At 50.5% G+C, this 23864-nt stretch overlaps 1 protein-coding gene across 3 annotated transcripts in view; it reads left to right on the forward strand.

Moving 5' to 3' along the window:
* Nucleotides 1-23864, forward strand: part of LOC140455247 (phosphofurin acidic cluster sorting protein 2-like) — a 580263-nt gene that overhangs the window by 234220 nt on the left and 322179 nt on the right. The window lies entirely within an intron of this gene.

Consider the following 23864-nt stretch of genomic DNA (forward strand, 5'->3'; position numbering starts at 1 on the left):
GCCTAATTTCTGCTCCTGTGCCTTATATATTATGGTAAAAACAATGACTGCAGATGCTGAAAACCAAATACTGGATTAGTGGTGCTGGAAGAGCACAGCAGTTCAGGCAGCATCCAACGAGCAGCGAAATCGACGTTTCGGGCAAAAGCCTGATGAAGGGCTTTTGCCCGAAACGTCGATTTTGCTGCTCGTTGGATGCTGCCTGAAATGCTGTGCTCTTCCAGCACCACTAATCCTTATATATTATGGTCTAATTTGAATTTAATGAAAAACAGAGCTAATTAATATCTCAAGTTGTTGCTTTAAATAAAAAAAAACTTCTGGTTGATTTCAGTAATGTAGTTAAGTAAACAGATTAATGAGGTTGACTCACGAATACACCACTGTAAGGGATGAAACCAGACAGATCCCACACCCCTTAGGCACCAGAAGCAAATACAATCCTGCATGATTTGAAAATGCCGGTGTTGGACTGGGGTGTACAAAGTTAAAAAATCACACAACACCAGGTTATAGTCCAAGAGGTTTAATTGGATTGTGGACAATCACCTGATGAAGGAGTGGTGCTCCGAAAGCTAGTGTGCTTCCAATTAAACCTGTTGGACTATAACCTGGTGTTGTGTGATTTTTAACAATCATGCATGCCCTTATTATTATTGTGTGTCAAACCTGGGAGAGCTTTTCCATACACTAATCACAATCACAGAACCATATCAAAGGAATTTGTGTCATCTGCAAATTTGGTTATGGCACATTCACATTCCTCACCAAATCATTAATGTATGTTGTAAATCATTGTGACTCCAGTCCTGATCCCTGATCCTGAAAATGCCCCCTTTATCCAAACTCTCTATCTTTTATTAGTTACCCAGTCCTCTATTCACACTAATACACTGCCCCCAACACCTTGGACTCTTATCTTAGTAAGTAGCCTCATGTATGATACCTTATCAAACATCTTCTGAAAATTCAGATCTATTGCATCCACTGCTGTTAGATCCTTTATAACAGACGAACATTTTCCACAGCCACAGCTTTAGAAATGCTTAATATGATTAAACAGAGTCAGCATGGCTTCATGAGGGGAAAATCATGATTAGATTAGATTACTTACAGTGTGGAAACAGGCCCTTCGGCCCAACAAGTCCACACCGACCTGCCGAAGTGCAACCCACTCAGACCCATTCCCCTACATTTACCCCTTCACTGAACACTACGGGCAATTTATTATAGCCAATTCACCTAACCTGCAAATATTTGGATTATGGGAGGAAACCGGAGCACCCGGAGGAAACCCACGCAGACCCGGGGAGAATGTGCAAACTCCACACAGAGAGTCGCCTGAGGTGGGAATTAAACCCAGGTCTCTCGCGCTGTGAGGCAGCAGTGCTAACCACTGTGCCACCGTGCCGCCCATGCCACTAAGGGAGGGTAACTGTATTGTCTAGGAATTTATGAGGTATAAGACAATAGCTGTAGGGATAGAGACTTTTTGATTTGATTTGATTTATTATTGTCACATGTACCATAGGCCCATGGCTAACAAATGTATTTGAATTCTTTGAGGAAGTAACAAGCAAAATAAATAAAGGGGAACAGAGTAGATCACTTCAGCTGCAATGCAGCAGCAAGAGAGGAGGAATTAAGAGGACGTATTGAGAGAGTGGAGGGATAGTTTAATATGACTTCAGGAACTGCTGACTGGGGGAAGCAAACAGTGACATCACAGGGAAATGGTGGATCAATTCACTTATGATTAAAAAAGGTTATTTTGGAAAGAAGGATTAACTGAGAAACAACAGAATAAGTACAAGTCAAGGCCTATTGATCTCTCTGTTTATGCTCCTTGTCTATGCTCATTGTATTCCTCGCTCTGTTCTATTACCCAAATGTATTTGGTATAGTATGATCTACCTGTGCTGTACACACAACAAAATGTTTCACTGTACCTACGTACATGTGACAATAATAAATCAAATCAAATCAAAAAGTCTCTATCCCTACAGCTATTGTCTTATACCTCATAAATTCCTAGACAGTACTGTTACCCTCCCTTTGTGGTACACAGGATAGGCTTACCAGAGATGGCTGTACCATCGATAAGGGGTTGGGAGGGAGTTAAACTATTTGCTTGATGCATTTTCTGTGTGAGCTGCTGGCACTTGTTGTAGGTCCGACTTAACTCTGTACTGTACAGCAATACGTCCACCCCCTTGACTGTTCAATCTTCCAAACTGTGACAGGCTGTTTGCCCCTCCCTCTGCAATAATAAAGCAAGGCAAGGCAGAGAGGCTGGGAGCTTCCCAGTGAGTTAGTGCTAACAAAGTAAACTAAGAGCCAGAAGATACATCATGTATAGATGCATGAGATGTGAATGCCCTTGTGTCAAAGTGAACTGGTAGAAGAATGCAAGTCATAATTGTTCCTCAGCTCCAAAGTGATGGGCTGAAATGGTGTGTGAGTTAGCATGAAAACAGGTGTGAGTGCAATGCTACTTGTGTGGAAGAGGCCAGTGTCCATGGAGCATGCAGGCATCTTGTGGTGAAGATAGTCTTCTCTGAAGGTCTGGAGATCGATGTGCAAGTTGCTGCTGCCAGATTAGCACTCTGACTTTTGTAATCGGATTTGGTGCCATTTATTTTCTCAGAGAACTGGAAGCTGTGTAGAAATAAAACATTGGGCTGGTAAAGAGATGCAAATGTATGAAAATAAGGTAGTCACTGCTCATTAGTAAGATTTAGAACTTGTCAATTAAACCTCATGGGATAATCAGGCTTTCCTTGTTCTTGGTATCAAAAATAGAATGTTTCCATTTTTATTGTATTTTCCTAACTTCTTCACAATTGTTCACGCTACTTAAGTGAATGGAAAATTACGCATGCAGAATTAAATAAAAGTTCCACACCGAGATGGACCACACAGACTGTGATAGTTTACATTCTCTGCATGAGTGATGGTTCCAATATCCTGTACACACTCTGTTACTGAATTTGTTGGTCCCTTTTCCTATGACGATCCAGCGAATCTGTTTTGAAATGTTGACATGATCTCTGCTGCAATCACTGATGCACTCACTCATTCCACAGTTTTCATAACTCTTTGTGTAAAATAGTTTATCCTGATCTAGAGTCATAGAGATGTATAGCATGGAAACAGACCCTTCAGTCCAACCTGTCCATGCCGACCAGATATCCCAAACCAATCTACTCCCACCTATCAGCACCCGGCCCACATCTCTCCAAACCCTTCCATTTCATATATCCATCCAAATGCCTCTTAAATGTTGCAATTGTACCAGCCTCCACCCCTTCCTCTGGCAGCTCATTCCATGCCCATAACCACCTTTTGTGTGAAAAAGTTGCCCCGTAGGTCTCTTTTATATCTTTCCCCTCTCACCCTAAACCTATGCCCTCTAGGTCTGGACTCCCCAACCTCAGGGAAAAGACTATGCCTATTTACCCTATCCATGCCCCTCATAATTTTGTAAGCCTCTGTAAGGTCACCCCTCAGCCTCCGATACTCCAGGGAAAACAGCCCCAGCCTGTTCAGCCTCTCCCTATAGCTCACGTCCTCCAACCCTGGCAACATCCTTGTATCATCCTCACTCTCTCGGCGGAGCAGGTAACGGCTGTCTGATGGTGTTTATTTTAAGTCGCGGTATAGTCCAGTTATTGTGTTTTTTAACGGTTAACCTTTAAAGTTTTTTTTAAGCGCCTAGCGGACCTGGAAGCTGGTGTCGCGCTAGCTTACCTGGGAAGGTTTTTTTTACTCTGTAAAAGCGCGCAGGCGAGGAACCCGAGGCACTACAAGGGTAGAGCCTCCCACCCACCCTCCTCCTCTAACCTAAAAATAAGACCCGTTGTGGTAAGCAGGTAAGTGCTACATTTTGCTTGTTTGTTTCTTTAGATCCAGTTTTCTTTTTAAAGTTCACCTTTCAGAGGGATGGCAGCGAAGGCAGTGCAATGTTCCTCTTGCAAGATGTTTGAGGTGAGGGAAGCCATTAGCGTCCCTGCTGATTACACTTGTGGGAAGTGCACCCATCTCCAGCTCCTCCAAGACCGTGTTAGGGAACTGGAGCTGGAGTTGGATGAACTACGGATCATTCGGGAGGCAGAGGTGGTCATAGATCAGAGCTTTAGGGAAGTCGTTACTCCGAAAGTTGTAGACAGATGGGTGACAGTGAGGGGGACTGGGAGGAAGCAGCCAGTGCAGGGACCCCCTGCGGTCGTTCCCCTCAATAACAAGTATACCGTTTTGGATACTTGTGGGGGGGATGACTTACCAGGGGTAAGCAACGAGGTTCAGGCCTCTGGCACAGAACCTGTCCCCGTTGCTCAGAAGGGAAGGGTGGAGAAAGGTAGAGCGATAGTTATTGGGGACTCAATAGTGAGGGGCACAGATAGGCGGTTTTGTGGGGGCAACAGAGACTCACGTTTGGTATGTTGCCTCCCAGGTGCAAGGGTACGTGATGTCTCTGATCGTGTTTTCCGGGTCCTTAAGGGGGAGGGGGAGCAGCCCCAGGTCGTGGTCCACGTTGGCACCAAAGACATAGGTAGGAAGAGGGGTGAGGATGTTAAGCAGGCTTTCAGGGAGCTAGGTTGGAAGCTCAGAGCTAGAACGAACAGAGTTGTTGTCTCTGGTCTGTTACCCGTGCCACGTGATAGAGAGTCGAGGAATAGGGAGAGAGAACAGTTAAATGTGTGGCTACAGGGATGGTGCAGGAGGGAAGGATTCCGGTTTCTGGACAACTGGGGTTCTTTCTGGGGAAGGTGGGACCTCTATAAACAGGATGGTCTCCACTTGAACCTGAGGGGCACCAGCATACTTTGGGGGAGGTTTGCTAGTGCTCTTTGGGAGGGTTTAAACTAACTCTGCAGGGGCATGGGAACCTAGACTGTAGCTTTAGGGGACAGGACCTTGAGTGTAGGGAGGTTAGGAACAAGGCATCGATCTCGAAGGAGGGTGCCGGTAAACAGGATGGTGGCTTGAAGTGTGTATACTTCAATGCCAGAAGTATAAGAAATAAGGTAGGTGAACTTGCAGCGTGGGTTGGTACCTGGGACTTTGATGTTGTGGCCATTACAGAGACGTGGGTAGAACAGGGACAGGAATGGCTATTGCAGGTTCCAGGGTTTAAATGTTTTAGTAGGGTCAGAGGTGGGGGTAAAAGAGAGGGAGGTGTGGCATTGCTTGTCAAGGATAGTATTACAGCGGTGGAAAGGACGATGGAGGAAGACTTGCCATCTGAGGTAGTTTGGGCTGAGGTTAGAAATAGGAAAGGTGAGGTCACCCTGTTAGGAGTTTTCTACAGGCCTCCTAATAGTCCGAGAGACGTAGAGGAAAGTATTGCAAGGATGATTCAGGAGAAGAGTGAAAGTAGTAGGGTGGTTGTTATGGGGGACTTTAACTGGGAAAGCTATAGCTCAAGTTCGTTAGATGGGTCGGTGTTTGTCCAATGTGTGCAGGAGGGTTTCCTGACACAATATGTAGACAGGCCAGCAAGAGGTGAGGCCATACTGGATTTGGTTCTGGGTAACGAACCAGGCCAGGTGTTAGACTTGGAGGTAGGTGAGCACTTCGGGGACAGTGACCACAACTCGGTGACTTTTACTCTAGTGATGGAGAGGGATAAGTGTGCACTGCAGGGCAGGAGTTATAGCTGGGGGCAGGGAAATTATGATGCGGTGAGGCATGACTTAGGATGTGTGGATTGGAAAAATAGGCTTCAAGGGAAGGACACAAATGATATGTGGGGCTTGTTCAAGGAGCAGCTATTGGGTGTCCTTGATAAGTATGTACCAGTCAGGCAGGGAGGAAAGGGTCTTGTGAGGGAGCCGTGGTTTAATAAGGAATTGGAATCCCTTGTTAAAGGGAAGAGGGCGGCCTATGTAAAGATGAGGCGTGAAGGTTCAGTTCGGGCGATTGAGAGTTATAAGGTAGCCAGGAAGGATCTAAAGAGAGAGCTAAGAGCAGCGAGAAGGGGACATGAAAAGTCCTTGGTTGGTAGGATTAGGGAAAACCCTAAGGCTTTCTATAAGTATGTCAGGAATAAAAGGATGACTAGGGTAGGTATCGGTCCAGTCAAGGATAGTAGTGGGAAGTTGTGCGTGGAGGCAGAGGAGATTGGAGAGACACTAAATCAATACTTTTCATCAGTATTCACTCAGGAACAGGACATTGTTGTTGATGTGAATATTGAGTCACAAGTGATTAGAATGGATGGCTTTGAGGTATGGAGGGAAGAGGTCCGGGGAATACTGGAAAGGGTGAAAACAGATAAGTCCCCTGGGCCTGATGGCATTTATCCTAGGATCCTCTGGGAAGCTAGGGAGGAGATAGCGGAGCATAGGCCTTGATTTTTATGTCGTCGTTGTCTACAGGAATAGTGCCAGAAGACTGGAGGATAGCGAATATGGTCGCTTGTTCAAGAAGGGAGTAGGGACAGCCTAGTAACTATAGGCCAGTCTCACTTCTGTTGTGGGCAAAGTCTTAGAGAGAATTGTAAGGGATAGGATTTATGAACATCTGGATAGGAATAATGTGATCAAGGATAGTCAGCATGGTTTTGTGAATGGCAGGTCGTGCCTCACAAACCTTATTGAGTTCTTTGAGAAGGTGACCAAGGAAGTGGACGAGGGTAAAGCAGTAGATGTGGTGTATAGGGATTTTTGCAAGGCGTTCGATAAGGTACCCCATGGTAGGCTACTGCAAAAACTACGGAGGTATGGCATTGAGGGTGCATTAGAGGTTTGGATTAGGAATTGGCTGGCTGGAAGGAGACAGAGGGTAGTAGTTGATGGTAAAGGTTCATCTTGGAGCACAGTTACTAGCGGTGTTCCACAAGGATCTGTTTTGGGACCATTGCTGTTTGTCATTTTTATAAATGACCTGGAGGAGGGGCTTGAAGGCTGGGTGAGCAAGTTTGCGGATGATACGAAAGTCGGTGGAGTGGTGGACAGCGAAGAAGGATGTGGCAGGTTACAGTGGGATATAGATAAGTTGCAGAGCTGGGCAGAAAGGTGGCAAATGGAGTTCAGTGTAGCTAAGTGTGAAGTCATTCACTTTGGTAGGAGTAACAAGAAGATGGATTACTGGGCTAATGGTAGACTACTTGGTAGTGTGGATGATCTTGGTGTCCATGTACACAGATCTCTGAAGGTTGCCACCCAGGTAAATAGTGCTGTGAAGAAGGCATATGGTGTACTGGGCTTTATTGGTAGAGGAATTGAGTTCCGGAGTCCTGAGGTCATGTTGTAGTTGTATAAGACTCTGGTGCGGCCTTATCTGGAGTATTGTGTGCAGTTTTGGTCGCCATACTATAGGAAGGATGTGGAGGCACTGGAACGGGTGCAGAGGAGGTTTACCAGGATGTTGCCTGGCATGGTAGGACGATCGTATGAGGAAAGGCTGAGGTACTTGGGGCTGTTCTCATTGGAGAAAAGAAGGCTTAGGGGAGATTTGATAGAGGTGTACAAGATGATTAGGGGTTTAGATAGGGTTGACAGTGAGAACCTTTTTCCGCGTATGAAGTCAGCTGTTACTAGGGGACACAGCTTTAAATTAAGGGGTGGTTGGTATAGGACAGATGTTAGGGGTAGATTCTTTACTCAGCGGGTTGTGAGTTCATGGAATGCCCTGCCAGTATCAGTGGTGGACTCTCCCTCTTTATGGTCATTCAAGCGGGCATTGGATAAGCATATGGAGGTTATTGGGCTAGTGTAGGTTAGGTAGGCTTCAGTCGGCGCAACATCGAGGGCCGAAGGGCCTGTACTGCGCTGTATTTTTCTATGTTCTATGTTCTATGAATCTTTTCTGAACCCTTTCAAGTTTCACAACATCTTTCCGATAGGAAGGAGACCAGAATTGCATGCAATATTCCAACAGTGGCCTAACCAATGTCCTGTACAGCCGCAACATGACCTCCCAACTCCTGTACTCAATACTCTGACCAATAAAGAAAAGCATACCAAACACCTTCTTCACAATCCTATCTACCTGTGACTCCACTTTCAAGGAGCTATGAACCTGCACTCCAAGGTCTCTTTGTTCAGCAACACTCCCTAGGACCTTACCATTAAGTGTATAAGTCCTGCTAAGATTTGCTTTCCCAAAATGCAGCACCTCGCATTTATCTGAATTAAACTCCACCTGCCACTTCTCAGACCGTTGGCCCATCTGGTCAAGATCCTGTTGTATTCTGAGGTAACCCTCTTCACTGTCCACTACACCTCCAATTTTGATGTCATCTGCAAACTTACTAACTGTACCTCTTATGCTCGCATCCAAATCATTTATGTAAATGACAAAAAGTAGAGGGCCCAGCACCAATCCTTGTGGCACTCCACAAGTCTCCAGTCTGAAAAAACAACCCTCCACCACCACCCTCTGTCTTCTCCCTTTGAGCCAGTTCTGTATCCAAATGGCTAGTTCTCCCTGTATTCCATGAGATCTAACCTTGCTTATCAGTCTCCCATTGGGAACCTTGTCGAACACCTTACTGTTCTTTTCCTCAATCACTCAAATCACTAGAAATAGTCCATTCTTTGCTGACCAGTCCCATTCCTTCATCTTTTTAAATGAAATCACCCCTAACTTGAAGCAGGAGAATGGCTTAGAATTAGTTTGAACAGGTACAGTTCTCTATCTGTTCCTCTTGTTTTTCTATAATGTTGTGGTCATAGAAACCCATTAATTCCATCCATAGTGAAAATGGATTTTAGCAGAGATATTAACTATGGAGACAATAATTATGTAACAGTGAGGGATTTGTTCGCTGGCCTGTTTTCTTCTTTAATGTCTGACGAATGAAGACTCATTCTGTGTACCAGTTGCTCAGGCACATCACTCAAGTCAGCATTCTTCATGTTTGAGGGAGGGATGAGGAGAGGGCAGTAGTGATGAGAGGGAAGGGGAGAAAGAGAAAGTTTCCTTTAGAATCTGAGCATTAAGAAAGTCTTTCTTGTGTTTGCATTGTCTGCTTGGTTTTGGCTGGTTGGAATCAAATAATGCAACTAACTGGGATTTTTAAAATTTGCTTGTAGGATGTTCATTTTGCTGGCTGGGCCAGCATTTATTGCTCATTGGGATTGCTCTTGAGAAGGTGTTGTGAAAGTAGCTTCTTGAACTGCTGCTGTCCATGTACTGTAGGTAGATCCCCAATGCCATTCAGGAAGGAATTCTGGGATTTTGATCCAGCGACACTTAAGAAACAGTGATATATTTCCATGTCAGTGTATATTTCCAAGTTCCATGGAGGGGAACTTGCAGAGGTGGTGTTTCCATCTGCTGCCCTTGTCCTTCTAGATGGAAGTGGGTTTGGAAGGTGCTGTCTAAGGATCTTTGGTGATTTTTTGCAGTGTGTCTTGGAGATAGTACACACTGCTGCGACTGAGTGTAGGTGGTGGAGGGAATGGATGCTTATGGATGTGCCAATTAAATGGGCGCTTTATCCTGGATGGTGTCAAGCTTCTTGAGCTGCACCATCCAGGCAAGTGGACTTGTGCCTTCTAGATGGTGGCCAGTCTCTGAGGAGTCAGGAGGTGAGTTACTCATCACAGTATTCGTAGCCTCTGACTTGCTGTTGTAGCCACTGTGTTTATGTGGTAAGTCCATTTTTTTCTGGCCAATTGTAACTCCCAGGATGTTGATAGTGAGGGGTTCAGTGATGGTAACTCTAATGATTGTAACAAGCTCAGCCAGACAGACCTCATAGAATATGAGTTCCCCAATTGGGGCTGTTAATCTGGTCCAATCAGGGAGCCCTGGCTGACAGATAAAAGGGTAAGTATCAGAGATACTGCCGCTCTGATAGCTGACTCTGAATGAGGCAGTACTAGAGTCAAGGAATGGTTATATGTAAATAAAGAGTGACTTGGTGATGGGACACTGGCCTCCGTGGAGTTATTTCAGTCAATGGGTGGTGGTTAGATTGTCTGGTATTGGAGATGGTCATTGTCTGGTATTTGTGTGACATAAATGTTATTTGCCACTCAGCACAACCCTGGATACTGTCCAGATCTTGTTGAATTTGAACGTGAACCAGAATTATCATGTCTCACAAACTTGATTGAGTTTTTTAAAGATGTAATAAAGAAGATTGATGAGGGCAGAGCAGTAGATGTAATCTATATGGACTTCAGTAAGGCATTTGACAAGGTTCCCCATGGGAGACTGGTTAGCAAGGTGAGATCTCACGGAATACTTAGAGAACTAGCCATTTGGATACAGAACTGGCTCAAAGGGAGAAGACAGAGGGTGGTGGTGGAGTGTTGTTTTTCAGACTGGAGGCCTGTGACCAGTGGAGTGCCACAAGGATCGGTGCTGGGCCCTCTACTTTTTGTCATTTACATAAATGATTTTGATAAGCGCATAAGAGGTACAGTTAGTAAGTTTGCAGATGACACCAAAATTGGAGGTGTAGTGGACAGTAAAGAAGGTTACCTCAGATTACAACAGGATCTGGACCAGATGGGCCAACGGGCTGAGAAGTGGCAGATGGAGTTTAATTTAGATAAATGTGAGGTGCTGCATTTTGGGAAAGCAAATCTTAGCAGGACTTATACACTTAATGGTAAGGTCCTGGGGAGTGTTGCTGAACAAAGAGACCTTGAGCACAGGTTCATAGCTCCTTGAAAGTGGAGTCACAGGTAGATGGGATAGTGAAGAAGGTGTTTGGTATGCTTTCCTTTATTGGTCAGAGTATTGAGTACAGGAGTTGGGAGGTCATGTTGCGGCTGTACAGGACATTGGTTAGGCCATGTTGGATTATTGCGTGCAATTTTGGTCTCCTTCCTATCAGAAAGATGTTGTGAAACTTGAAAGGGTTCAGAAGAGATTTACAAGGATGTTGCCAGGGTTGGAGGATTTGAGCTATAGAGAGAGGCTGAACAGGCTGAGGCTGTTTTCCCTGGAGCGTTGGAGGCTGAGGGGTGACCTTATAGAGGCTTACAAAATTATGAGGGGCATGGATAGGGTAAATAGGCAAAGTCTTTTCCCTGGGGTCTGGGAGTCCAGGACTAGAGGGCATAGGTTTAGGGTGAGAGGGGAAAGATATAAAAGAGACCTACACGGCAACATTTTCATACAGAGGGTGGTATGGGCGTGGAATGAGCTGCCAGAGGATGTGGTGGAGGCTGGTACAATTGCAACATTTAAGAGATGTTTGGATGGGTATATGAATAGGAAGGGTTTGGAGGGATATGGGCCGGGTGCTGGCAGGTGGGACTAGATTGGGTTGGGATATCTGGTCGGTGTGGATGGGTTGGACTGAAGGGTCTGTTTCCATGCTGTTCATCTCTATGGCTCTATGAATATAAATTCCACCAGCTCCCATTGTGGAATTTCCAAATTCACATCAGGGAACTTAGCTCCAAAAATTCACCTGAGTTCTGGTTTACTCAACCAGTGACATTACCACTGCAGCATCATTTCCTCATGTTGATGTATCTCTTTGTCCTTTTAAGATGATGTGGCATTGCCACTGTTGGACTGTGGTGGACAAGGTCAGAAATCAGATGACACCAGGTTATAGTCCAACAGGTTCATCTGAAATCACAAGCTTTTGGAGCGCTGTTTCTTCATCAGGTAGAAGGAGCAATACCCTGAAAGATTGTGATTTCAAAAAAACCTGTGACTTCCGTCCTTCTATGATAGATTTTCTATTCCGATCATTTAGCTTCTTTCTCTTTCCCCTTCTTCTCTCTCTCTTATTTAGAGCATTGATCTATGTCCTGGAGAGAAGGGAAGTGCTGTGCTCTCAACTGACAAGCAATCTAAGCCTACAACTAATCATCAAAAAGAGAATCAAAAAGACTTCACTATCTTTCCATTCCACTGTCTTCCCAACCCACTGGCTTCCCATTATAGTAGCTGGTAAAGACACTCCCTCTCCATCCCACTCCCTCTCCATCCCACTCTCTCTCCACACACTCCCCCTCCATCCCACTCCCTCTCCATCCCACTCCCTCTCCACCCACTCCCTCTCCGTCCCACTCCCTCTCCACCCACTCCCTCTCCATCCCACTCCCTCTCCACCCACTCCCTCTACGTCCCAATCCCTCTTCACCCACTCCCCTTCCCTCCCACTGCCTCCCAGCCACTCCCTCTCCACCCACTCCCCCCTCCATCCCACTCCCTCACCACCCACTCCCTCTCCACCCACTCCCTCTCCATCTCACTCCCTCTCCACCCACTCCCTCTCCATCCCACTCTCTCTCCACACACTCCCCCTCCATTCCACTCCCTCTCCATCCCACTCCCTCTCCATCCCACTCCCTCTCCACCCACTCCCTCTCCGTCCCACTCCCTCTCCACCCACTCCCTCTCCATCCCACTCCCTCTCCACCCACTCCCTCTACGTCCCAATCCCTCTTCACCCACTCCCCTTCCCTCCCACTGCCTCCCACCCACTCCCTCTCCACCCACTCCCCCCTCCATCCCACTCCCTCACCACCCACTCCCTCTCCACCCACTCCCTCTCCACCCACTCCCTCTCCACCCACTCCCTCTCCATCCCACTCCCTCTCCACCCACTCCCTCTCCACCCACTCCCTCTCCATCCCACTCCCTCTCCACCCACTCCCTCTACGTCCCAATCCCTCTTCACCCACTCCCCTTCCCTCCCACTGCCTCCCACCCACTCCCTCTCCACCCACTCCCCCCTCCATCCCACTCCCTCACCACCCACTCCCTCTCCACCCACTCCCTCTCCACCCACTCCCTCTCCACCCACTCCCTCTCCATTCCACTGTCTCTCCACCCACTGCCTATCCATCCCACTGTCTCTCCACCCACTCCCCCTCCATCCCACTCCCTCTCCATCCCACTCCCTTCGCATCCCACTCCCTCTCCATCCCACTCTCTCTCCACCCACTCCCCCTCCATCCCACTCCCCCTCCATCCCACTCCCTCTCCATCCCACTCCCTTCGCATCCCACTCCCTCTCCATCCCATTCTCTCTCCACCCACTCCCCCTCCATCCCACTCTAGCTCCACCCACTCCCTCTACATCCCACTGCCTTTTCACCCACTGCCTCTCCACCCATTCCCTCTCCATTCCACTGTCTCTCCACCCACTGCCTATCCATCCCACTGTCTCTTCACCCACTCCCCCTCCATCCCACTCCCTCTCCATCCCACTGCCTCTCCATCCACTCCCTCTCCATCCCACTCCCCCTCCACCCACACCCCCTCCATCCCACTCCCTCTCCACCCACTCCATCTCCATCCACTCCCTCTCCATCCACTCCCTCTCCATCCCACTCCCTCTCCACCCACTCCCCCTCCATCCCACTCCCTCTCCATCCCACTCCCTCTCCACCCACTCCCCCTCCATCCCACTCCCTCTCCATCCCACTCCCTCTCCACCCACTCCCTCTCCATCCCACTCCCTCTCCACCCACTCCCCCTCCATCCCACTCCGTCTCCACCCACTCCCTCTCCACCCACTCCCTCTCCATCCCACTGTCTCTCCACCCACTCCCTCTCTACCCCACTGTCCCTCCACCCACTCCATCTCCATCCACTCCCTCTCCATCCCACTCCCTCTCCACCCACTCCCTCTCCATCCACTCCCTCTCCATCCCACTCCCTCTCCACCCACTCCCTCTCCATCCCACTCCCTCTCCATCCCACACCCTCTCCATCCCACTCTCTCTGCATCCCACTCCCTCTCCATTCCACTGTCTCTCCACCCACTGCCTATCCATCCCACTGTCTCTCCACCCACGCCCCCTCCATCCCACTCCCTCTCCATCCCACTCCCTCTCCATCCCACTCCCTCTCCATCCCACTCCCTCTCCATCCCACACCCTCTCCATCCCACTCTCTCTGCATCCCACTCCCTCTCCATTCCACTGTCTCTCCACCCACTGCCTATCCATCCCACTGTCTCTCCACCCACGCCCCCTCCATCCCACTCCCTCTCCATCCCACTCCCTCTCCATCCCACTCCCTCTCCATCCCACTCCCTTCGCATCCCACTCCCTCTCCATCCCACTCTCTCTCCACCCACTCCCCCTCCATCCCACTCTAGCTCCACCCACTGCCTTTTCACCCACTGCCTTTTCACCCACTGCCTCTCCACCCACTCCCTCTCCATCCCACTGTCTCTTCACCCACTCCCCCTCCATCCCACTCCCCCTCCATCCCACTCCCCCTCCATCCCACTCCCTCTCCATCCCACTCCCTCTCCATCCCACTCCCTTCGCATCCCACTCCCTCTCCATCCCACTCTCTCTCCACCCACTCCCCCTCCATCCCACTCTAGCTCCACCCACTCCCTCTACATCCCACTGCCTTTTCACCCACTGCCTCTCCACCCATTCCCTCTCCACCCCACTGTCTCTTCACCCACTCCCCCTCCATCCCACTCCCTCTCCATCCCACTGCCTCTCCATCCACTCCCTCTCCATCCCACTCCCTCTCCACCCACTCCCCCTCCATCCCACTCCCTCTCCATCCCACTCCCTCTCCACCCACTCCCTCTCCATCCCACTCCCTCTCCACCCACTCCCCCTCCATCCCACTCCCTCTCCATCCCACTCCCTCTCCACCCACTCCCTCTCCATCCCACTCCCTCTCCACCCACTCCCCCTCCATCCCACTCCGTCTCCACCCACTCTCTCTCCACCCACTCCCTCTCCATCCCACTGTCTCTCCACCCACTCCCTCTCTACCCCACTGTCCCTCCACCCACTCCATCTCCACCCACTCCCTCTCCATCCCACTCCCTCTCCATCCCACACCCTCTCCATCCCACTCTCTCTGCATCCCACTCCCTCTCCATTCCACTGTCTCTTCACCCACTCCCCCTCCATCCCACTCCCTCTCCATCCCACTGCCTCTCCATCCACTCCCTCTCCATCCCACTGTCTCTTCACCCACTCCCCCTCCATCCCACTCCCTCTCCATCCCACTCCCTCTCCACCCACTCCCCCTCCATCCCACTCCCTCTCCATCCCACTCCCTCTCCACCCACTCCCTCTCCATCCCACTCCCTCTCCACCCACTCCCCCTCCATCCCACTCCCTCTCCATCCCACTCCCTCTCCACCCACTCCCTCTCCATCCCACTCCCTCTCCACCCACTCCCCCTCCATCCCACTCCGTCTCCACCCACTCCCTCTCCACCCACTCCCTCTCCATCCCACTGTCTCTCCACCCACTCCCTCTCTACCCCACTGTCCCTCCACCCACTCCATCTCCATCCACTCCCTCTCCATCCCACTCCCTCTCCACCCACTCCCTCTCCATCCCACTCCCTCTCCATCCCACACCCTCTCCATCCCACTCTCTCTGCATCCCACTCCCTCTCCATTCCACTGTCTCTCCACCCACTGCCTATCCATCCCACTGTCTCTCCACCCACTCCCCCTCCATCCCACTCCCTCTCCATCCCACTCCCTCTCCATCCCACTCCCTTCGCATCCCACTCCCTCTCCATCCCACTCGCTCTCCACCCACTCCCCCTCCATCCCACTCTAGCTCCACCCACTCCCTCTACATCCCACTGCCTTTTCACCCACTGCCTCTCCACCCATTCCCTCTCCATCCCACTGTCTCTTCACCCACTCCCCCTCCATCCCACTCCCTCTCCATCCCACTGCCTCTCCATCCACTCCCTCTCCATCCCACTGCCTCTCCATCCACTCCCTCTCCATCCCACTCCCCCTCCACCCACTCCCCCCTCCATCCCACTCCCTCTCCACCCACTCCATCTCCATCCCACTCCCTCTCCACCCACTCCCCCTCCATCCCACTCCCTCTCCATCCCACTCCCTCTCCACCCACTCCCTCTCCATCCCACTCCCTCTCCACCCACTCCCCCTCCATCCCACTCCCTCTCCATCCCACTCCCTCTCCACCCACTCCCTCTCCATCCCACTGTCTCTCCACCCACTCCCTCTCTACCCCACTGTCCCTCCACCCACTCCATCTCCATCCACTCCCTCTCCATCCCACTGTCTCTCCACCCACTCCCTCTCCATCCCACTGTCCCTCCACCCACTCCATCTCCATCCACTCCCTCTCCATCCCACTCCCTCTCCACCCACTCCCTCTCCATCCCACTCCCTCTCCACCCACTCCCCCTCCATCCCACTCCCTCTTCACCCACTCCCTCTCCACCCACTCCCTCTCCATCCCACTGTCCCTCCACCCATCCCTCTCTACCCCACTGTCCCTCCACCCCACTACCTCTCCATCCCACTCCCTCTCCATCCAACTCCCTTCGCATCCCACTCCCTCTCCATCCCACTCTCTCTCCACCCACTCCCCCTCCATCCCACTCTAGCTCCACTCACTCCCTCTACATCCCACTGCCTTTTCACCCACTGCCTCTCCACCCATTCCCTCTCCATCCCACTGTCTCTTCACCCACTCCCCCTCCATCCCACTCCCTCTCCATCCCACTGCCTCTCCATCCACTCCCTCTCCATCCCACTGCCTCTCCATCCACTCCCTCTCCATCCCACTCCCCCTCCACCCACTCCCCCCTCCATCCCACTCCCTCTCCACCCACTCCATCTCCATCCCACTCCCTCTCCACCCACTCCATCTCCATCCACTCCCTCTCCATCCCACTCCCTCTCCATCCCACTCCCTCTCCACCCACTCCATCTCCATCCACTCCCTCTCCATCCACTCCCTCTCCATCCCACTCCCTCTCCACCCACTCCCCCTCCATCCCACTCCCTCTCCATCCCACTCCCTCTCCACCCACTCCCTCTCCATCCCACTCCCTCTCCACCCACTCCCCCTCCATCCCACTCCCTCTCCATCCCACTCCCTCTCCACCCACTCCCTCTCCATCCCACTCCCTCTCCACCCACTCCCCCTCCATCCCACTCCGTCTCCACCCACTCCCTCTCCACCCACTCCCTCTCCATCCCACTGTCTCTCCACCCACTCCCTCTCTACCCCACTGTCCCTCCACCCACTCCATCTCCATCCACTCCCTCTCCATCCCACTCCCTCTCCACCCACTCCCTCTCCATCCCACTCCCTCTCCATCCCACACCCTCTCCATCCCACTCTCTCTGCATCCCACTCCCTCTCTATTCCACTGTCTCTCCACCCACTGTCCCTCCACCCATCCCTCTCTACCCCACTGTCGCTCCACCCACTCCCTCTCCAACCCACTGTCCCTCCTCCCACTCCCTCTGCATCCCACTATCTCTCCACCCACTCCCTCTCCACCCCACTGTCTCTCCACCCACTCCCTCTCCATCCCACTGTCCCTCCACCGACTCCCTTTCCACCCCACTGTCCCTCCACCCACTCCTTCTCCATCCCACTGTCCCTCCACCCACTCCCTCTCCACCCACTCCCTCTCCACCCCACTGTCCCTCCACCCACTCCCTCTCCACCCCACTGTCCCTCCACCCACTCCCTCTCTACCCTACTGTCCCTCCACCCACTCCCTCTCCACCCCACTGTCCCTCCACCCACTCCTTCTCCACCCCAATGTCCCTCCACCCACTCCCTCTCTACCCTACTGTCCCTCCACCCACTCCCTCTCCATCCCACTGTCCCTCCACCCACTCCCTCTCCATCCCACTGTCCCTCCACCCACTCCCTCTCCACCCCATTGTCTCTCCACCCACTCCCTCTCCACCCCACTGTCCCTCCACCCACTACCTCTCCACCCCACTGTCCCGCCACCCACTCCCTCTCCATCCCACTGTCCCTCCACCCACTCCCTCTCCATCCCACTGTCCCTCCACCCACTCCCTCTCCATCCCACTGTCTCTCCACCCACACCCTCTCCACCCCACTGTCCCTCCACCCACTCCCTCTCCACCCCACTGTCCCTCCACCCACTCCCTCTCCACCCACTCCCTCTCCACCCCACTGTCCCTCCACCCACTCCCTCTCCACCCCACTGTCCCTCCACCCACTCCCTCTCCACCCCACTGTCCCTCCACCCACTCCCTCTCCAATCACTCCCTCTCCATCCCACTGTCTCTCCACCCACTCCCTCTCCACCCCACTGTCCCTCCACTCACTCCCTCTCCATCCCACTGTCCCTCCACCCACACCCTCTCCACCCCACTGTCCCTCCACCCACTCCCTCCCCACCCCACTCCCTCTCCAGCCCACTGCCTCTTAACCCGCTGCCTCTCAACCCACTCCCTCTCCATTCCACTCCCTCTGCATCCCACTCCCTCTGCATCCCACTCCCTCTCCATGCCACTCCCTCTTCATTCCACTGTCTCTCCACCCACTCCCTCTCCATCCCACTGTCCCTCCACCCACTCCCTCTCCATCCCACTGTCCCTCCACCCACTCCCTCTCCACCCCACTGTCTCTCCACCCACTCCCTCTCCATCCCACTGTCTCTCCACCCACACCCTCTCCACCCCACTGTCCCTCCACCCACTCCCTCTCCACCCCGTTGTCCCTCCACCCACTCCCTCTCCACCCACTCCCTCTCCATCCCACTGTCTCTCCACCCACACCCTCTCCACCCCACTGTCCCTCCACCCACTCCCTCTCCACCCCACTGTCCCTCCACCCACTCCCTCTCCACCCCACTGTCCCTCCACCCACTCCCTCTCCACTCACTCCCTCTCCATCCCACTGTCTCTCCACCCACTCCCTCTCCACCCCACTGTCCCTCCACTCACTCCCTCTCCATCCCACTGTCCCTCCACCCACTCCCTCTCCATCCCACTGTCCCTCCACCCACTCCCTCTCCACTCACTCCCTCTCCATCCCACTGTCTCTCCACCCACTCCCTCTCCACCCCACTGTCCCTCCACTCACTCCCTCTCTACCCCACTGTCCCTCCACCCACACCCTCTCCACCCCACTGTCCCTCCACCCACTCCCTCCCCACCCCACTCCCTCTCCAGCCCACTGCCTCTTAACCCGCTGCCTCTCAACCCACTCCCTCTCCATCCCACTCCCTCTGCATCCCACTCCCTCTCCATGCCACTCCCTCTTCATTCCACTGTCTCTCCACCCATCCCTCTCCATCCCACTGCCTCTCCACCCACTCCCTCTCCATCCCACTGTCTCTCCACCCACTCCCTCTCCATCCCACTGTCTCTCCACCCACTCCCCCTCCATCCCACTGCCTCTCTACCCACTCCCTCTCCATACCACTGTCTCTCCACCCACTTCCTCTCCATCCCACTGTCTCTCCACCCACTTCCTCTCCATCCCACTGTCTCTCCACCAACTCCCTCTCCATCCCACTGCCTCTCCACCCATTATCGCTCTGTACCACTGCCTTTCCATCCCACTGCTTGTCCTTCCCACTACCTCTCTATCTCTCTATCTCACTATCTCTCTGTCCCACTCCTTCTCCATCCCACTCCCTCTCTATCCCTCCATCACGCCATCCCACTTTCTCTCCACTCGACACTTTTCTATCCAAAGTCTCTCCATCCCACTCCTCTCTGTCCCACTGCCTGTCCATTCCATTATCTGTCTGTCCAACGGTCTCTCCATCCCACTGCGTGTCATTCCCACTAGCTCTCCATCCCACAGTCTTTCTGTCCCACTACCTGTGTGTCCTTCTGCTTCTCTGTCCCACTGCCTCTCCATCCCACCGTCTCGCCATCTCACTCCCTCTCCATCTCACTGCTTCTCCATCCCATTGCCTCTCTGTTCCACTGCCTGTCTGCCCCATTGTCTCTCCATCCCACAGCTTGTCTGTCCCACTGCCTCTCTTTCCCACTCCCTCTCTTTCCCACTATGTCTCCATCCCACTGTCTCTCCAACCCCTTTCATCTGGCTTTTCATTTGAATTCCAGTGCCACAATGCCTGTGATATCATTCCCACTATCATATCCCAGAGTCATAGAACACTAAGGCCTGAAAAAGGTTCAGTGGACTTGAAACATTAACTGTGCTTTCTCCCACAAATATTACCAGGTCTGCTGAATTCCTCCAACATTTCTGTTTTGTTTCAGATCTTCACTTGCAGTTTTTTGTTTTATTTTAGTTCCTTCATAACTACCTGATTAACTTGCCCTGCCACTTTCAGGAATCTGTAGACTAGCATTCTCTGAGCTTCTTCATGACCTGCCATTCATTGTGTACTCCATTGTCTTGTTCCTTCTTCCAAAGTGTATCACCTCACATTGGTCAGGATTAAATTCCATCTGTCACTAACCTGCCCATCTGACCAATCTGTTAATATCCACTGTAACCCAAGACTCTCTCCCTCACTGCCAACCACCCAGCCAATGTTTGTATCATCCTCAAACTTAATTATCACCCCTCCACATGTTCCTCTACATTTGTTTGTATGTGTCATGTTAATGTCCTTCAGAGGATATAGAACCCTGGATACACCACTTTCGGGTGAACTAATCACCCAACGCGGCATCTGGAAAGCTGGTGATCAGATTTCTCTCCAATGCAACATTTCAGGATAATTACCCTGCGCGTCCTGAGATTTAAATAGCCAACAGGGACCACTTGTATTTATACAATATCTTTTAAGTAATAAAGTGTTCCAAAGCACCTCACAGAAGTGTTTTAAAATAAATTATGTGACAGTGAGACATGAGGTGGAGATTTGTAGGTTGTGACTCCAGAACTTAGAGCCCAGGCAGCTGAAGGCATGGCTGCCAACGGTGAAGTAATTGGGATCTAAATAGGGAGGGACGTTAAATGCTAGCCCAGCCAGCATGTACACATTTAACAAATTATACCAGGGATCAGGCTCCCCTCCCAGAGACTGGGATTCCTTGCCAATGTCTGCACACTCACCAAATACCAAAAGGCTGACTTGATTGTTCCTTTACCCCACACTGCCACTGCAAAATGTGGCAGCTTTTCAAATGCAGTTGTCTTGTTGATGCAGATTTTAATCTTTACTAATAATGCACAACTGAAATGATTTTCAAAAATGATACCTTCCACATGTTTGGGAACATTCATTATATTTCCCAGGTCTTGTTACCTGATACTGTATGATGCAGGCAGGCAGAGCGACATTAGGAATCAATTAAACCTCATAATGCTACAACAGCTGCAGTTATAGCTTTCCACACCCTAATACAGTCAAATGTTACCAGATAATTTAAAAATATCATTTTAACTGCCAGCTGTGAGTTTTGTTTCATTTATACATATATGATTAATTCCCAAGGAAAAGGACCACAATCCCAAACTGCAGCTCTCAAGGTGTCCTTTAACTATCCTGGTGTACATTGTAAGTGTACAGATTTAAAGTGTCACCTTGGTTCATTCACCTCTGAGTCACAGTGCTGTCTGTTTCAACCCCATTCCAAGACTTAGCTTGAACAGCAGGTTGCTGCACTGTCAGAGGGTCAGTACTGAGGGAGTGCAGCACTGTCGGAGGGTCAGCACTGAGGGAGTGCTGTACTGTCAGAGGGTCAGTACTGAGGGAGTGCTGCACTGTCAGAGGGTCAGTACTGAGGGAGTGCCGCACTGTCAGAGGGTCAGTACTGAGGGAGTGCTGTACTGTCAGAGGGTCAGTACTGTGGGAGCGCCACACTGTTGGAGCATCAGTACTGAGGGAGTGCCGCACTGTCGGAGGGTCAGCACTGAGGGAGCGCCACGTTGTCAGAGGGTCAATACTGAGGGAGTGCCGTACTATTGGAGGGTCATTAATGAGGAAGTGCCACAGTGAGGGAGGGTCAGTGCTGAGGTAGTTCTGCACTGTCGGACGTTCAGTACAGAGAGAATGCCACACTGTCAGACCGTTAGTACTGAAGGAGTGCTGCACTGTCAAAGGGTCAGTATTGAGGGAGTGCCACACCGTCAGATGGTCAGTACAGAGAGAGTGAGGTGGTGACTTGATCAGGTTACCAAATTCCAACCCAGAGAGAGATCTTGCAGCCTCACTGTTCCCTACTGCTGCTTTGTTTTCCGAATGACTCTCCTGGTGTTTGAAAACGATCAACACAGAAGCCCCATAGTCTATTCCAAGGCAGGCCTTCAGGCTACTAAAGACAATCAACCTCTTTTATTTCAGAAAGTATCCAACAATTCAATATCTTCTAGTATTGTTTGGGTCTCAGTCGTTAATATATTTTTATTTATTTCCAACACTTCTCAATATTTAAGTGAAAGAAATTTCTATTTATCTATTGTGAAAAAGATAAACTGATAATTTGGGGGGTCTGATAGAAACTCTTAATATTCTAACAGGGTTAAAAATCATAAAACATCAGGTTATAGTTCAACAGGTTTATTTGGAAGCACTAGCTTTCGGAGTGGTACTCCTTCATCAGGTGGTTGTGGAGAATAAGATTGTAAGATGCAGAATTTATAGCAAACGTTTACAATGTGATGTAACTGAAATTATATATTGAAAAAGACCTGGATTGTTTGTAAAGTCTCTCATCTTTTAGAATGACCATGTTCGTTTTAGTTCTTTCATATGTAAATCACAAAACCTTTTAAAAGTTACATTCTCAAGTGAACTTTAACAATTGGTGTCATGTCGGCCCAGATAATGCATTCAAGGTGTGAGCTGCCCTGCGTTAGTCTGTACCACAGTCTGTGGAAAATAACTTGCATTCCATACTTATTGTTGAAGCTAAGAGTGAAGAAATTGGGGGGAAAGGCCTTATGGCAGCGTGTAGAGAAATGGGGCAAAAGTGAGGACTGCAGATGCTGGAAACCAGAGCTTAGATTAGAGTGGTGCTGGAAAAGCACAGCAGGTCAGGCAGCATCTGAAGAGCTGGAAAATTGACAGGAAAATTTCAAGCAAAAGCCCTTCATCAGGAATAGAGGCAGGGAGCCTCCAGGGTGGAGAGATAAAAGGAAATGAGTCCAGGTGTTTGCTTTCCATTCCGGGACGATCCTGGAATAATGAGCAGCTTTAGCTATCAAGAGCAGGACCCAATATAGTTTGATGTGGCCCAGGCAGAGCTGGCAGTGAGTGGCTAAACCAGTTGTCTGCTATATCCATTCAAGTCTGTGTCAATAAAGTCTATAGTGGAGAAACAGCCAGGGGGAGAGAGTTGGATGATTTTATTGAGGACTGGAGAGTTGAAGATGGAGGTAAATGTGAGGTTGAGAAAATATGGAGCTACAGAACTGTCATCTAGTTATAAACTCCAAAAGTTGTTAGAACTTTGACATAAAATTATCGGTCTGAAATGTTGGCTGTTTTTCTCTCCACAGATACTGCCAGACCAGCTGAACTTCTCCAGCGTTTTCCATTTTTATTTCCGACTTTCAGTGTCAACAGTACTTTGTTCATGTGTTGCCTTGTTTGTATGGTCTTGTTGTGTTCACAATAACTGCAGTCAATGTCTTTCAAAGTCTGTGAAATACTGCGAACATTTCTGAGGAAGGTTGACGACAAATGACTGAAGAGTTTCAATTACGAAGAGAGATTGGACAGACTAGGATTGTTTTCCTTAGAGCAGAGGAGACTGAGAGGAGACATGGTTAAGTGGAATAAAATGATGAGGGGTATAAATGGGGTGGTAGACAGGAAGAAACATTTCCCCTTGACGAAGGGATCAATGACCAGGGGACAGAGACCTAAAGTAGGGCCAGGAGGTTTAGAGGAGATGTGAGGAAAACCTTGTTCACTCAGAGTGTGAAAAGTGTTTAGATGTGCACTTACAGTCCAAGGGTTGGAAAATGGAATTCGAATAGTTGGTGGTTGATGTTTTTGGGGAAGACTCAATGGACTGAAAGGCCTTTTTCTATTCTGTGTCTCTATGGAGGGAATGAGGTATGTCCGTGAGTGTTTCTGGTATCAGTGGAGTTATGCCAATAGGTGTATCTTGGGTGACTACCAAGCGCAAACGGCCTGAAGTTCCATCCAGATAGTTCCCAATCTTCTGGCGCACAGTCACCACCCTGTGCTCCCTTCACTATGCCACCACGTCTCCATACCTGTTGGTAGGTAGGTAGTATATTGAG

This window comes from Chiloscyllium punctatum, chromosome 3 (genome assembly GCF_047496795.1).
Source record: "Chiloscyllium punctatum isolate Juve2018m chromosome 3, sChiPun1.3, whole genome shotgun sequence".
Taxonomy (NCBI): Eukaryota; Metazoa; Chordata; class Chondrichthyes; order Orectolobiformes; family Hemiscylliidae; genus Chiloscyllium; species Chiloscyllium punctatum.